This window comes from Hyposmocoma kahamanoa, unplaced genomic scaffold, assembly GCF_003589595.1.
Source record: "Hyposmocoma kahamanoa isolate Upper Pololo Valley unplaced genomic scaffold, ASM358959v1 87, whole genome shotgun sequence".
Taxonomy (NCBI): domain Eukaryota; kingdom Metazoa; phylum Arthropoda; class Insecta; order Lepidoptera; family Cosmopterigidae; genus Hyposmocoma; species Hyposmocoma kahamanoa.
Window position 1 is genome coordinate 14,808,669 of NW_020654422.1, and position 15,756 is coordinate 14,824,424.

The window sequence follows — 15,756 nt, forward strand, 5'->3', positions numbered from 1 at the left end:
TTTTCTTTTGGAATTTATAATTTTGTGTACTTTGTGTATGTGGTTATTGTGAACATTGTATCGCGTCTCGTTTTTAGATTTATTGCTAATAATTCACAACATTGTCATTGGAAATTATAAATTCAAGAAACATAGTAAAAAAAAAACTTTCTTTTTCCACTCAAATATTCGTATTGGACAACAAAATATTGTTATTGCAAATTGAAATTACAAAAGTGGGAATGAATTTATAAGACTAATATAACCTTCTCATTATAAAAGTTATGTATGAAACACACCGGCTTGGATATATTTGATCCAAAGTTCCAGGATATTTTAAAGGAGTAAATCAACTTACATTAACATAATATAATACATTATATTCACCCATTTCCTTGTCGCTCTAGTATTAAGTAGATAAGTAAGATATAGTATCAGTAAATTATAAACAGTAGATCTTTCTTGTTCATCATATTCCGTTGTAGCAGTGGAGCCCCTTTCGAAGGAGTCCGTCCAGGAAAATAATGCCACATTACCTATTTCTGCCGCCAAGCAGCAATGTGAGCGTTACTGCATTCTAGTTTTGAGGGGTGCTGATGAAATTACATGTACCCCTCAGATCTTTGTGTTTTAAAGCTCTGAGTGGCACTGCAACTGTTATGGACAGGCGTGTCGCTTACCACCAGGCGCACGACTTATTCGTCCCGTCACTTGGTATCATATCAAGAAAAAATAATCAACCTATTTGTACATCCCATCGCTGGGCAAGGCGCCTGTCAGGCGAGTCAATGCTGTTTGGTAACTTCACACGTTTTCTGAAGGTCGTGAACCTTCTTGGAAGTGCTCGTTTCATCACGAAGTAGAAAACGTTGTGATGTGATCACTGAAAAGCCCATGTTAAAATTTTATAATAAATAAATGCGAAAAAAGTGCGAAATTTAAATTTAAACAATATTTAAATTTCGCACCTAAATTCCAAGAATCTTGGAGGTGCGAGGCCGGATTTCGAACCCACAGCCTCTGGGTGAGAGGCGGTAAGTCAAACCATTAGGCTATTAGGACAAAATCTAGATCTTTCTTGTAACTTTTGTGTTTGTTTCTTTAAACTAATGTGTCAACATAATACAATCTGGTACAGAACTTTGCAATATCATGTTTAATTTTTATCAATCTGATTGCTGTTTTCTTGTCCATAATATCCATGTCCATAAATATATTATATTAAAATAAATAATTCAACTGTAAAATATTAAGGTAAGTAAGAGACGTGGTAAGTGTACAATTGTGAGACGTACATATGTACGTGCGTTTGGTTTATATTGTCAAACTCTGTCAAGAGAGTGTTCTAACTGACTCACAGTTCACAGTTCTAATGGAGGACTCGGGTTCGATTTGCGGGCCAGGATAAATATTTGTTTGGCCTATAATTATTTCTCTTGTGAGTTTGGGTATAATTTGTGGTTGTCTACGTGTGTGTGTGTGTCCATGGCACCTGCGATACAAAGTTGTCAATGAATAAAACAAAAATTTCCTTTTTTTTTTATGTTCCAAAAAATTGTAACTCAAATGCTTCAAATTCCTAACTGTTCCTCATCATCCACAGCCTGATTTCACTCACTGCTGGATATAGGCCTCCCGAGGTTTGTACCGTCCACCATTGGTGGAATTGTTCCTTAATGCACATAAAGAAAGGTAAAACAAGTCAGATAAAATTAGTAAAGTATCGCAGGTGACAAAGTATCAAGAAAAATAAGTTAAATAGGTACAAAATAATCGAGTTAAGTACAAAATAATCGAGTTGAGTATTGAGCAACAATGTTAAAATTTTCTATATATATATTTTTTATTGTATCATTTATGTTATTGCTACTATGGCCACCCTACGACATAATGAAAGCACTGCATGAGTTGATTCTCCGTTTAAAATGTTCTCTCTTATTAAATCCTTTGCTTTTCAGTAATGTTATATTTCAGGTAATAGATAGATTGACTACTTGTAAACCGTTTATCCACCAATTCTATTAGAAGACATTTAAATTGAAACTAAATACATTTCAATTCAGTTAAAAATTAAATTAACTACATAATTATGCCAATCCGCAACGTAGGCTTCCTCAGGAAGACACAAATATAAATTAGCAACAGGCTTTGTCACATAAAAATTATAATGCAATTCGCCAGACTTAGCCATTTTTATCCAACTAGTACAATGAAAAATGACCGCTCTGAAGCTGGTTCAAACGTCCCCTTTATACTAGCCGCATTACCGCGCTGATGGCCAATGAAATTTGTTGCACCAAGTAAGAGCCAGAGATGAACCACAGCCTCTATCTCTAAGTAGAATATCCAACTACCTGATGAATTCTTTGGCCTCCGCACCCCATGTCCCCGAAGTCTCCACTGCAATTGCAATTAAATTGAAAAGACAATATATAATCAAATTCGGCTACATAAAAAAATGGCAGTAAACTAATTACTTTCGCCTGAATAGGTAAAGAAGAGCGTCCATACGCAGAAGAGATGTCCAAAAAACGTCTACTCATGTTTAGAAGTAAACAAATCTAATATCTGTCGCAAAAATGGCTAGACTATCTATCGTACTAAGCCCTTTACAGAATACTAGGTTTTTAGCTCAAAGGTTACTTTACTAGTCATTCGAATCTATTCTTAATGAGGTACTCTGAGAATTTTGGCTAAAGCGATAGACCGGATGGGTTACATCGTTTTTTATTAGATTTTAGTATGAGAATAATTACCTGAGTGTTTCAATTCTTTGGGGGTATTCCCAGAGAGGAAAATTAATCACGATGCTAAGAAAAAAGTTTGAAATCAGAATTAAAACAATAAGTAAGTAAGGGATTCCGTCTACATCAGAAGAGGTACCTTCAGAATGGCCAACAGCAATAAGAATCTCCTACAATGAGACAGGAGCTTCAGCAGAGTTTGAAGCGGAGGCCGAGATAGGAGAAATTTTATCAACTATTGGAATGAAAAGTGTTCATAATTTAAGAGCGAATGATACTCTGAAGGGTCAAGGAATAAAAGTTGTGTTTCCGGAGACCAAACGCACATAACAGATTAATATCCTTCTAAACCAAAGAAGGTGGAGTTTTTGGAGTAACGCTTTGACAATTTTTTTTCCAACCTAATCTTTTTTACATTGTAGTAAAAATTTAAAGGTCTCCTGCTGTCTCTTGGTAAAACAGTTTTCCCTCATCAAACTTGACGAAACATGGATTTCAAACTCCCTATGTTTTTAACAGCGTCCAAACATTCAAAGTTCCACCAAGGAGGACTGGGATCCTTTTGGAAGGTCTCTTGTTTAACGGGATGGACCTATTAGCTACGGCCAAGAAGGCACTTAAATTCCTCATATACTATGGGTATTTTGTTAATATTTTACCTAGGAAGGAGAGAAATTTCTTCATCCTTGTAAAGACTATATTTATCTCACTCTGGTTTTTCCGTTAGAAATTTGAAACCAAGAGGGAAGGGAAAAGAAAATAAAAGCATCAAGAAGAATTTTAATATAAAAGTGATCACTAATTAAGTGAGAATGAGCCATTAAAGTCTAAACGACAGTGACGAAGATAAAATTAAGACAGATGGCATTTTTTTTAATTTTGCCATGGTAAAATTTATATTGTTGGGGAGCCAAATTAAGTATAAACAAATTAAAAGAATTAAAAAGCTCAATAAATGAAGGGGAAACTAAATCATAATAATACAAACTCCAAGACGAAAGACGCATTAAAATTTCCTAAAATTACCAAGTGAAAAAAAAAATAGCAGAAAGCTTAGGAATATATAATTTAAAACTTTCGCGTTGTTTTATACTAACATTTGGGCACGGGAATAAACGCGTCCACATACGAATAGATATTTTTGATTAACTTCCTTTTTGGCTGACAGTCAGCCCGTGACCACGGCCAGTGCAACCTGGCCGAAACGTCGGGAAATTAGGTAGGTGAGAAAATTACCTATTCGTATGTTTATTTAACGCGTTTATTCCTGTTTCCAAACGTTAGGTTTAGGAATGATAAAATAATGAGGACAGGGTGGTAGGGTGATAAGCGATATAAAGAGACAGAAAGGAAACTATATCCCCTGACAGCGACTGCACTAGTAAAATCACTAAGAGGGGGAAGGGGAAATTGGGAAAAGGTAACAGAGAGGGCAATTGAAATAGCTACATCATCATCCCGGAGCCACAAACCCAACATCTGGTTCGGTAGGTAGTTCCGACAGTCTTATGACCATTTTCAAAAGCTCTCTTACTAAAACATACTTAATCACAAACAAATACATGCTATGTATAAAAACAGAACGGCGTTTACAGCCGCGAAAAACTATTACCAAAGCCTACGATGGCCTCCGCCCTCTAGAAATTCAAATGATCCACCTGAATTTTTCCACTTGAAAATTGGCTAACAAACGAAAAAACGCTATCAACTTATTCAAGAATAAATAAAAGAACAAGGTCGAGATCAAACAATATTTTTTCCAAATAGCCTTGCGATTCTCAAATAGCCCCACTTCACGTTAGAACAAACAAATGTTTCAATCCTAGGATATATTAAGGTGTAATAAATGGAGTAGGTAAACGTCTCTATATCTACCTAAATGGATCTCGCAGGCACTTGCTCTCTCCGCTCTCGATCGGAGATTAAGTATTCTGAGGTGAAACTTGAAAAATGTTTAATGGTGGTCGCGAAGATGTATTAGACTTTCCTGTTCGAGTATCTTGTAACAAAGTGTTGGTTATGTGCAATTCTGGACTGTATTGGTTTCAGATATTGCGTGGCTGCATCGTTACTATGATCGTGCATTGTTACTATGTATATACATTAGTAGCCGTTGTTAAAGAGTTCGTCCAGGTAAGCACTGCCATGTTATTTCTGTCATCGAGTTGCGATTTGAGTATCACCGCATTCCGTTTTGAAGGTGCTGATAAAATCACAGGCACATGGGACTTGCCAATTTATGTCTCACGGTAACGTACGCAGTGACAGTGCCCTACAGATCTTTGCGATTTAAAGCTCAGAGTGGCATTGCAACTGTTATGGATAGGTGTGTCGCTTACCGCCAGACGCACGACTTGTTCGTCCCGTCGTTTGATATCATACAAGAAGCGGAAACGTTATTTGATTTAATTCTCTTTTATTTCATGTTTTCACCATTGGAACACTAATTCTTATTTAGTCGTACCGTAAGAAATATGTCCATGACATTAAGTAAAGGATAAACTAGACATGCTTAATACAGAAAATAAAATAGTTGAAAATTTACTCATCAAGGCAGAACTATATTTCAGCTTCCGAGCTTAAAAAAAATTCTACTTATTAAAGTAGATTTTTTTTAAACTCCTAAGCTGAAGATTTTCTCGGAACTAATGTTTATTTGAAATGGGTCCTTATAATGTCTTCCACCTATAACAAATTTTGCCGCCACTTTAAATAAACAACATGTATATTGTTGAATGGCGTTAGACAAGGGTTTCCCAGTGGAACCAATTTAGAAACTTTTCTAAATTGATCCTGGCCTAGGTGTTCTGGGTAAAACCGAGTTAATATTATTACTCTCGTACCGAAATTGCATAGTAAAATATGAACCATTGTTACGTCAATCAACACAAATCTTCATACTGTTATTGGAATTGTAATTTGAAAACCAATTAATGTATCATTATTTTATAACTACGTACATTATATACTAATTATATTAGATACTAATCAAAGATATTAATTACTGCTGTGTATTCATGTACTCCACCGGGTGTTTACTTAAACCTCAAACCTTTGATTAAGCTGTTACCATGTAGCAGTAGCACATTTTTTTATGTTTATACCAGCGACTATCAGAATTATCAGATGGTCAAAGTCAAATCACATAATCTTTATTTATAAATAAGCGAATTACACTTAAGAGGGAGCAGAGGAAAAATTCCTAATCTTCGATTTGATTTTAGAGGGGTATATCCACTTTAAAGTTAAAAATAAAATATTGTATGAGTAACTACACGATATATTCAAGCATAGACACTAATCAGAAACATAAAACAATAAAGTTTCCTCGATAGATAAAAATCACGAAATGACCTCTAATTTTCACATTTTTTCGATTCATCCTCGAAATGCTACAGGTTATTAGGACAAAAATTAGATAATTAATTATATTTATGCATGATTGAGAACTGTCACTACGGATATTTTTTAATCCCTTTAGTTTTAGAGTTATTCCACTAAAACGAATTTGGTACTTTTAATGCGCAAAATTCAACATCTCCGGTCGCATGTCACGCGAACTTCAGGCATATATTTGTCTCGCAAATGTGGGCGGAGCCAACGTCAAAACTTTTTTGGCATGTTCTTAAGGTTTAAGATAGTTATTCTCATAAGAATTTACAATTCACTTAAATGAGAACTTATTGCCTAACTGAAACACTAATAAGTATATTTTGCATACGCGAGCGCGCTGCGCTCTTAATTAACAGTAATAACTATTGTTTACTTACAATTATCAAAAATAAACTCAGCTACTATAAAAAAAAACATAAAAAGCAAACAAATTTGATGGTGTTGTTTTTGTTTTGTTAATGTGGGTAAATTTGAAATATTACTATAAAATCTCAACCAGTGTGCCGTTGAATCAACAAAGAACACGTCTAACTGATTAAACTGTATTGGTCATTCGTAAGGTAGATTCCCCTGAGAATGATGAGCAAGAAACTCTGGGGGTTGCTCTTTATAAATTATACATTTGTATTCATTTATCATTACAGTATTTAATTTAAACAATCTTAGATCGAGACTACCTGCAAGAGCTAAACAGGTCACTACCACGGATTTTTTTCAATTTCAATTTAGTACGCAGAAGCTGTGCAATAAATTTTCTTTAACATAATCTTTTTGTTTCACTTTAGTTTAAAGTCTCGTAAATGGCAAATTCTGAATATCAATCGGAATCTTATGATAGAAGCGTATACAATGATTGTTAAATGATTTTGAGACTTTGTGAAGACGACTGTAAAGAACAGCAAGTTTATTTTTATTACTGTTATGTCTGTCACTATTTTTCATGAAAAAATTTAATATTTTTCTTAACATAAATAACATTTTCATATATGTACTGTGACATCAGTATAAGAATGTTAATCTCTCTAATCTTATGTGGCAAAGACTCTCTGGAGCCCAGACTGTAAACAGCACTAACCGCACGTTTCTGCAGGACAAAGATCCTGTTAATAACGGCGGCGTTGGAGTACCATAGCAAAATGCCGTATGTCATTAAACTGGAAAGTTGCTTAAGTAAACCAATCTAGTTATTTCGACGTCTGAAAGTTTTCGTATTTTTGAATTGCGTACAGAGCTGAGCCGTTTTCTTTTTTTTTTTAACGCACACACTCAACATAGCCGCGCACTAGGAAACCCTGTGTCGTGGGTGCTATGGACACACATATAGACAACCACAAATTACACCCAAACTAACGAGAGAAATAAATGTAGGCTATACAAATATTTCTCCCGGCCCGGGAGAACCTGGGACCTCTGCGTGGCAGTCCAGCATGGTAACCGTTCGGCCACTGAGGCAATTCAATTTTGAGTTTCAGTTCAGTTTTGATAACTAATTTATATGTAGACCGTCTTATGGTTGTAGTGTATGACGCTCTACATACCTTTGAAATTCTTAAGTATGTAAGTTTAGGTCCGTAGTCTAAGGTTTAGGTTGGTAAGGTGTTTGACCCTGGTCTCTGTATCGTATGATGCAAAGAGGTACGTCCTCGCTTTTTTACGTTACTCCAGCGCCCACAGACATGAAGGCAATTATGCCGCGGTGTCCAAAACATGCCCCGGTATCCCTTGGTACTACACATCATTCTTATGCATACCGAAACGTTCCGTCGCGATGTCGTACAGTCATATACATAAGATACCTGACCCTCCAAGCCGACTTTGTCGACCTTTTGGTTCTGAGCACAAAAATGTGGAGAAAATTGTTAAACAAACTTAATCTTTAACCTGTGAGCCGTAAAATTTATTTTCGAATCACTTCATGGACGTCTCATTAGTGAATGATATTTTAAGAGAGTTTTTAAGGCAATTTGATATTTAACCTATGGTTCTGACTTAAATACAGAACACAAATTTCAACCAACTTTAGTAACGCCGTCGTGACCAAAAGGATTGCTTTGCAAATTGAGACAAGCACGGTTGAATCACTTTAAAAATAAAATATTATTTAGATATGTAATCTTATTTTTTTTTGTTTTTAACGTCGGGATAGGTGTAAGGAATGTCTAAGTCTTGTTCATACAGAACAATAATTACTAATTTTAATAATTCCGTTAAGTGCGGCATATTAAAACAAGAAAGAAAACTTTGAAAGTAATTAAAACTGAATAGACAAATAGGAACGAAACGTGGAACAATGCGTAATCACAGAAGACACGATCGTATGCAAACTGCAGAGCGATTTCGTGATTTGTTAATCTGTCCATACCCACCTTACGCTTTATTAATAATATTTATACACCCAATTTCAAATGAAAAAATATTGTGATTTGTCAACGTTAACATTAAAAAGTGAAACAGTGCTGTTAAAAATATAACGTTAAAATCGTGAAATCGAACCACGGGTATTGTTTACTTGGAAGTTAAACGACGAAATTTAGTATTGGTTTTAAAGATATGTTGATCATATTCAAGCAACACTCCACTGTATTGCTTACACAATAAAGTTGAAATTGCTTTAATTGCTTTTTTTTGTTCAATACACGAAATGGCTCGCAGAACCAAAAGGTCGGTTTGGGCATGTTAGGGGGTCAGGTATCTCATGTATATGACTGTACTCGCAACTGGCCTCTCTTCAGATCAGTCTTGCTGTACGCGCAGTTGAAGTCCGGAAGCCTGCCAAAGTATCCTCAAGGCTGCTGAAACATCTGGTTGTGTCCGGCTCGGTATCCCTAAGTATGCCGCAGCTTTGCTTTTGTTTTCCACTGTAATGCCATAGCTTTAAGGTATATTACCTTTCGTCAACTAAAAATCCTTTGCCGTACCATTCCGTCAATAGGCGCCGAGCCCACTTCAAAGAAGGAAAGCGCAAATACGTTGCAAGCTTTGACATTGCCGATAACTTTTCAATTTAAATTTCATTACGTATTAATACAATATTGCACATACACTGATTGCCAAATTCGAATTGGGATTTAAGTCAGAACGTCTACATTATTATACGATTTATAATATAATGATGATGATATGAATATTTGCTTTGTTTTAACGTGATCATCTTATAGAATTCCACTAAATTTATTATACATATAGTCTTGAGCAAATTCAATTTATTTCTCTGTCTATCTTTCAATGCGCGTGACTATAATATATTATATCTACATGTTGATTGTAGTACTAATTATCGCATTTGTATTTTTTATGATACCAAATGTCAGGACCAACAAGTCGTGCGCCTGGTGTTAAGCGACACGCCTGTCGTGTGTGTAGCAGTTGCAATGCCACTCAGACTTTTAAATCGTAAAAAACTGAGGGTCATTGACATTGCGCCTTTTACCTTGAGACATAAGTTGCATGTGCCTGTAATTTCACCAGCACCCTTAGCCTTCAAAACCGAAACACAGTAATGCTCACATTACTGCTTAGCAGCAAAAATAGGTAAGATGCCAGTACTTCTCAGGACGAACTTTTTCACAAGGTTCTATTGCTCTTAAAACACAGTGCACTGGAGTGTGCTGTTAGATAACTGTAATATAAATTACAAAAATTCTATTACATTGTAATCTAATTACCAAAGGATCCATATAACAGAATTTCCTATTTTTCTGTAAATCCATGGTTGGTATTTAACGGTATATGTGTTGCATTGCAGCTTTGCTACGTACCTTCTACATCAGCAACCGCCCAGGGTTAATTCTTTGTTGTGTACAGCAAGTGTACTATTCATATTCATTAATTCGAGTGTAATATTCAATGCAATGGAGAATAATTTATACTATTTTTATTCGTAGTTCGTTATTATTACTCAACCTTTCGTACTTGTAGCTTTTTCACCATGATATTGAAAACTAATTAATGCAAGAGCACTAGCTAAATACATTTATTGATTTTGTAATTAATTTAGGTCAATGATCATTAAGCGAATTCAAACAATCCATGTGAAAGCATTATTTGTATAACCATTATTACGTTGTCCATTTCCAGTGTCCAGTTTAACAAATGATTGTTCAGTGTACATAAAGTATTGTTTCCGAAATGACAAAAACATAACAGCGGCCTTTGAGTACAAATTTGAACACAGGTCGATTCAAGCGTATCTACTACAGCTTATTCAGTCTACAAAATACCTCATTTCATGTTCATAACATCGACTTGTTTCAGTTTAACAACACCCGACCATATTTGTTTTGTTTGTATCGTATGAATAATTGCGCCTTACGTTATTCCAATAACACAAACTAAAGTAGCAGTTGAATATTAAATAAGCGCTGTTTCCGTATAACATTAAAGGAATATTGCATATGTCGCGACGTTTTTCCATTTGGACGATTAAAAGCACGCACTAAATGCTGTCGAAATACGTTCGTGCGGCGTTAAATTGAAGGGAAGGGCACATCAATTACATATGCACACAGGGGCCGAAGTAAGCACGCAACGCCGCCACTCCAACCGTTAGCTAATTCGAGAAAACTGGCTCGAGCAAAACCGGGTGGAATCGGTCTGTGCCGGTTACTACACGATTCAATTCTCGAAGTGTTTTTGCACTTGACCGCCCAAGAATATAATGATGCATTCGGATTTTGAATTGTCATCAGAATTCGATGGATAGAGTTATATTTTTATATCGCTGTCTTTTAATGTAATATATGGATTCATAAGCTAAAACTCACACATGTGCATATAATTTATTTCTCATTAGAAAGGTATAATAAAGCTTATACGTCAAATAGAGTTAATATTTCAGCTTTCATTGCCGATATCAACCGCTGAGATTAAATTTACAATGTGTGTTAAAAACAGTATGAAAAGTAGATATTTTTCCTAACTTCTCGTATCTTTTTGAAGTATTTTTATTCGTGAATTTAGTACTAGTGTTACCTATCTACTAAAAAGAATAGGCTGCTACGAACACAATTATAATTGAAAATTCTATCCCCGTCATTCAACTAATTAGAAAAATTCTTAAAATTCGACCATTGTGAAGTTTGAAAGTATAATTTTCTCTTGTCCCACTTTTTTGCTAAAAAGTACAAAAGCTCAAATCCGCACTTTCATTGTCTCGGAGATTACGCTTTTCACTTACCCATAACCAAAGACATAAACAAGAAAAAAGTCATCACAGACTATGATGTCTTTCCATTTAATTCTACCTACAGATCCCACAATAAAGGAGAGGTCGAATAAAAATTCTTATCACGGACGGGAATGGGCAAGCGAGTTGAGTAGACAATCTCTGTGGCCATTTTCTTTGACTCGCTATGAGAGGGGACATCACGATTACATTGTATATCTACATCTGTAAGTACCGAATTCTAAAAAATCAACCGAGTTATCTGTTTATACGAAGAAATTATAGAAGCAATTGACTCTCTTAACAGAAGAATTAAACAATAGTGATAGCATTCCAAAATGAAATCTAAAACCGCATATATTTGTTTTTTCAAACAAATCAACAATTCGCTTTTCACAGGTTCCACGTTTACTACTGAGATGGAATTACAAATCCGTAACATCTAATATTTATGCAAATAATATACACCAGATTTTAGATCGAAAAAGAAAATAATTTCATTTCTATTTCAAAATAAATTCAAATAGCGAAATACACACATCTAAAGTGTCTAGGGATCAAGGTAATTTTTAAATTATTTGATTATTTATATTAAAACTAAGTAAAAATATCGATATAAATTTATTAAGGTATATTTTTTCTATATTATGAAATTAATGAGAAAAACGATGGTGTTAAGAAAAATTGTAAAAAAGACTGACTTTCATTAATTGGAAAAAAAGTGTATGATCCCTAAACACTTTTGATGAGTGTAAATACACATTACGTTTCGTCTAAAAAATCACCTCGTGTAATCGCAGTGTGTAAAAGAAATTAGGGGATTGAATTCTTTGCCTTTTTTCAGTTCGTTGGTTGACTGAATCAACCTTTTGTTTTCTCTCTTACCAATACGAGGGTGCGTTTTCTGTTTTCTCGCAACAGTGATTTTAGTCCAGCCCATCTTTTGGTACGATTTATTGCTTTTAGTTTCTGTTTGATTGTAGTTTTTTATACGTTGTTTTTAACGCAATAGTGGAGAGCACGCCGAAATGCTTTTATCCACCTTATTTTTTACGTTGTATAAATAAATCCTTTTGATGTTCGCTTTTGTGTTTTTAATAATAACTGACGTGTCACTTCTTCTCAAGTATATGTAATTGTGTATATTTATTACTTTATTTCGTTTGTGTGGTCTAAATCCTTACGAGCTATGGTAGAATATCAGCGAGGACTATGTACTGCAGAGTCTTGAGTTGAAAGCTAAGTCATAAAATTCATTTGACATGTTAATTTTATTATACATTGTTTTGTTTAAAAAATGACATAACCAATTTGAATTAAAAGAAATAAAATCAATTTTTTTTATATAGATAATTGTTATGTGTCTACCGCTCGCACAGTGCAGATCAAGAGACGACCAAGTTGTTCCAATGTCTGAGTAATAAGTCTGATGAGGCTCAGCTCAGGTACCCAGCGGCGCAACAGTCATTCTGGGGAAGTTAATGCTCACCATTAAGATTGCGTGCGTAAACTTGAGTCAAATCTAAGCCTGTCCCAGCTTGTTAGCGGGACCACCAGGACCCCAGATGTTGAATCTCATTCGGCTAATTGCTTGGACTTTCTGTTAACAATTGATCCAGATCGCTACTCTGTGGCTGTGGAGGCCCCGCTGGGTACTTCCGACTATGGTCTGGTAAAAACTGTATCCGCATACTCCGCACCCGATCAGGGCTCTAGTGTTATGAGACGGGTGTGGCGATACAAGTTAGCAGATTGGGACGAAATGCGCCATTTCTTTTCGTCATATCCCTGATAGGCGTGCTTTACTTCAGGAGACTCGTCGAGCTGTGCTGATGCTGTAGTCGAGCTCTTGCGTTGGGTATGGAGTATTGCATACCATACTCTGATGTACCCAATGGACCCCAAGCTCGTCCATGGTTTAACGCTGATTGTAGTTGTGCTGAAGCATATAAACATTCCTTGTACGAAGCTTGGGCAGATGCTCGACTACGCAAACCTCCGAGAACTCGAAACTTGAAGAAAGCTTTTAATAAGACCGCCAAAAAGTGCAAAAGCGTGTTACGTAGGGCCAAGTTCGACCATGTGCGCCGCATTGGGACCAACCTTGCCTCTTATCCAGCAGGCAGGAAATCCTTTTGGTCCCAGGCCGAAGCGGTCGAATGTAACTTATGTCGCCTATATTTGCCACTCAGCAGAGGTGGCTTTGGCTCTGCTGAGGCTTGACTCGGCGGCTCATACTGCAGAAGAGAAGGCTTTTTGCCTCACTCTTTGCAGAGAGTTCGCGTCTGGATGTTACAGGGAACCTACCACCTACCTTACTTCAGGCTGGCTGCACTATGGCGCCAGTTCACATACGCTAAAAAGTTAGAACTCTGTGGAATCTAGACATGAATAAAGCTAGCGGGCCAGATGGAATTCCAGCAATAGTCCTGCGTAATTATGCGCCTGAGTTGTCTCCTGTTCTCACACACCTGTACCGCCTTTCACTTGGGACCCTTGCTTCAGCTGTACCAAGCACAAGTCCGGTCGTGCATGGATATGCTGCCACCTTTGGGATGGCTCTGTTACATACCAACTGGCCACTTTGAACTCATTGACTACCGTTCCAAGAAGCGTATAGGTGAATCGGAATTAGTGGAGGCAAAGCTGCAGAACCTTGAACACCGCCGTAAACTTGCCTGCTTATCGGTATTTTACAGGATATATCACAGACAGTGTGCTATGGAATTACACGATTTAATTCCGCCTTCCCCTTTCCATAACCGGGGGACTAGGTGTAAGCTTGGGTTCCACCCCTATGTTGTGGGTATTCGAAAGATTCGCACGAAGAATTAAGCTTCGACATTTATATGGCGAACGGCTATGAAGTGGAATTCCCTGCCTGCAGACTTGTTCCCTGAACGTTATAACTTGGGCCTTTTCAAGGCGAGAGTGAATAGGCATTATTTACCTAAATACACCTGTGTATGCTGCATCGTCGACCTCATCCTCATTCTTTCCATCAGGTGATATGGAGGTCAAATGCGCACTTACAATATAAAAGAATAGAAATATCTTTTTAAAGAAATACCTTTTTTTAAAAAAAAGATGAAAACACGTATATGGTACAACTTTCAATATTTTTAGGGTTTATTCCATGCCAACAAATAAGGATATAATTTATTACAAAAATAAACTATTCCTTCTCTGTTCTCAAGGCAGCATTATTTACCAGTTTTTCAATACCTCTGTGCATCAGAGGTCATCGCCCAGTCAGTTGATTGGTATCAAAACAATCACAACGCAAGGACAATTCTTTGTATTTTTCTCTCTATTTACTAAACTATTGTCTATTTGTAAAAGTACATAGTCATTTTATATTTTATCAGATAAGCTAAGATTATCTGAAGCGAATCATTTCCATTTAATATTATGTCTACGATTGTGCTATGTACTACGATGCTACGATGAACTCGCTACGAATTTACTGCGTCGGCAAAGCGTAGCTCGTAGGTGTTTTTGTTTCTTTGGAATTGTGATTTTGGTTTTTATAAATGAACTAATATAAATGCTACGTATTCATTTACATATTTTGTTACTCCACCTGGTACAATTTCTTTGTGTGCATGAAACCCTTATTTGAAATTTAATTAAGTGATTTTTCTCACGTAGTAAAAAAACAATTCACATAGAATGGATATCAGGCTTTATTTTTGTGTATACTTTTTTGTAATTACAGAAATATTGGTAAAATAAAATCCAAATAATACTTTGCTAATAAGCAAATTTATTTTTCCAAGAAATTTTACACATATCTTCTTAATATTTACGATATGTCAAGAAGTCTTTGAAAAACCACCAAAACATCAGTTTAAATTAATTACTTGTTAATTTCACTAGCATATATTCAAAGGAAGATATTTCGTGTAAGTGTAATTTTTGTTAATAAATAAAATTTTAAAGAATTTACAACTCATTGTAGAAAAGTCGTTGTTGCAATGAAAATTACATTTTACAAACAGTTTATAAGTGTTAAACAACTCGTGTTACAGAATTGAAAGTAAAATAAAATTATTTCAAATAACAGTGCCCTGTGATGACCAATTGTATTTTGATTTTAAAAAATGAATGATTTTTTTTTTGACCCCGAAGTGAATTCCGTTGCTCCGATACATTTAATATTCAGATAAATTTAATGTGGGTACTTATAGTCATATGTCACCACGGTGCTACTGACTTAGCATTGTTGCTCGTAGCTGCAACTTATCAGAGAAGTTAATACCTAACAAATGTTAATCTCGTGTGAATTCTCTTAAGGCGAGTCACCGGAGGAGAAGCGGGAAAAACTGTTTTGCTACTTCAAATGGTTTAGGTATTTACTACTAAATATTATTGTCTAAAGAATATGCTAATGTTTTACATAATAGGATGTACTTTATTCGAAAAACAAAACAAGTTAAAATGAAATTCTAAAACAAACTACGTAAGAATAAAACA